This window comes from Mandrillus leucophaeus, unplaced genomic scaffold (genome assembly GCF_000951045.1).
Source record: "Mandrillus leucophaeus isolate KB7577 unplaced genomic scaffold, Mleu.le_1.0 Scaffold1028, whole genome shotgun sequence".
Taxonomy (NCBI): domain Eukaryota; kingdom Metazoa; phylum Chordata; class Mammalia; order Primates; family Cercopithecidae; genus Mandrillus; species Mandrillus leucophaeus.
The window spans coordinates 124,013-126,406 of NW_012098410.1; positions in this window are offsets into that span (position 1 = coordinate 124,013).

The window sequence follows — 2,394 nt, forward strand, 5'->3', positions numbered from 1 at the left end:
GTATGGTTGAATCCTCTAACAGAGGAAAATGCCCTACCACTATTTCTTATGATTTTTATGTTTGTATTACTATATTAAAATAGAAGTATATTTTTACTACCTATTGACTTGCTTCAAAGTTACGGAAAATGAATACAAAATAGCTAATATTTTACCTTCCCAATTATCACTCCAGATATGCTCTTGAAAGAAAACTACAAAATCTACTGGTTGGGTTATTGCTAATGGCAGTTATAATTTTCCTGAGAGAATTTTATTTGATATTTGATAGATAAAAATGTCAAAGAAAGTAGTCAAAGTTTAGGAGAATGGAAAAATCATATCATATTTTTAAAAACTAACTCCTAAAGATTAACCTGAAAGGATCAATAGTTAGAATTTCAACTTGTAGATGGACTTTGTTTAGATTAAAAGATGCACTCCAGGAAGTTAAGAACTCATTAACAATACTACTTTTTATATTTAGATAGAACGAATAAGATCTAGTATTTGATACTACAATATGGTGACTACTGTCAATAATGGTAATTTATTGTGTATTTTAAAACAGCTAAAAGAGTGGAACTGAGATGTTCCTAACACAAAGTAATGATAAATGCTTGAAGTGGTGCATACCCCTATTAGACTGATGTGATTATTACACATTGTATGTATTTATCAAAGTATCATATCTACCCCATAAATATATACACCTATTATGTACCCATAATAATGTAAGCAAAAGAACACTATTTTTAATCTAAATATTTCTAAAGCTCATGGATATACAAACCTCAATAAATTCCCATGATTTTCAGGAAGAATCTTAGAGGCTAACATCTAAATTAAGATAAATAATCTAAGGTTGTTATATACTTGTTTTCTTTGCTATGGACTTCTAGTTTAAAATCAAGTTATCAAGCATGAAAAAAATTATCAGTAAAATTGCACCAATCTTATTAATAACTATTAAAACTAAACGCAATATTAATTTATGGAAAGGAAATATTGATGGAAAATAGGAAAGTGGTATAACAAGTGAGTAACTGGGATGTGTGATGCTTGGCATTTGTTAATTTCAAGGTAAGATGGCTTCAAGCTGTGAGTGCAGGTTTGCAAGGTGGATGGTCAGGAGGAGAGAAACAATAGACAAGATTAGAGAAAGGCGTGTCTATTTTTCACAGGTCAAAGCCCAACATAGTAGTGAAAATGTCTGTGGTTCTGAACTTTAGGTTATTAATTATGTTTTCAGAAAGCTCCAACTCCAAGCAGCAGTCATGGATGATAGTCAAATACAAAAGTAGATTGCATCAGGCACCTATAATTTAGAATTTTGGCAGGTAGCAAAATTCTTATTCCTGTTCAGTGGTGATTTCATTTGAAAAGTTCATTGACTTCTGCAATCTTCTTTAGAAATGTAAATTCAGCTCAACAGTTGGCAGTTGGAATTTGGTTTGCCACCATTTGACACTAAAGCCACTATCCCTACTGACAGCAAGAACAAAGAATACTCCTGTAATTATCTCACAATCTCAAGTTTTGTGAGACTAGTTGGAGGGCTTTGATATTCATGTCTGAACTAAAATTCACAGCTTTTAACTGGAAGTGATCAGAACTCAAGGAACTAAAGGAAAACATGGGTCTAGGACTCTGGTAACCTTACAAGCATCTAAACTTTTTGTTCTTCAAAGCTCCTGTTACCTCTCCACTGATGACAGAATGGACAGATAATTGTAACAAAGTTGCCAGAGCTTCCACAGGCTGCTGATTTTTTGTTTCTCTGACTATAACTCTTTCCTATTATATACTTGGATAATCACATTGGATTTCCTGCTTGAATCATGCCTGAACTTGCTTCCAGATCTCCGGATTCTTTTCCAAGGGCCAACCAGCTGCTTTGGTTCTACACTGAATGGATAGTTGGACAGCATCTATTTTGGCTTTTCATGTCTTTCTGCATTTTATACTCTTAAGAGTCCAGATGGTTTTTTTTGTGTCCTTGCCTTTGCCAGTCAGGACAGTCAGAACCGTGTGTAGAGTAGAAACACTGTAACTGCCCAGAGTAGTGATATCATGGCTTTATTATTGCCATCAGCAATTTTTCATCACGTTCTTGCACCCTGAGTTTAAAAAGATCTCTACAACATCCATCAATAAACTGGTTTTCATTTACTTAGCTATATATGTGATTATTCATTTTTATTCCTACTGTTTGTATTAATTTTTCATGTGCTCACCAATTGTTTTTAAAAAGTCTTAAAAGGCAGCTTAAATGTGGTTTGTTCTTACCATAAAATAATTCTTTCTATTTTGCCACAATAAGAGTGCTATCATGTTATAAGAGAGCTACAAATAATAACAAAACGAAAAAATAGTTGAAAGCTCTAGTGTGATGGCTATACTTATGCTTAAAAC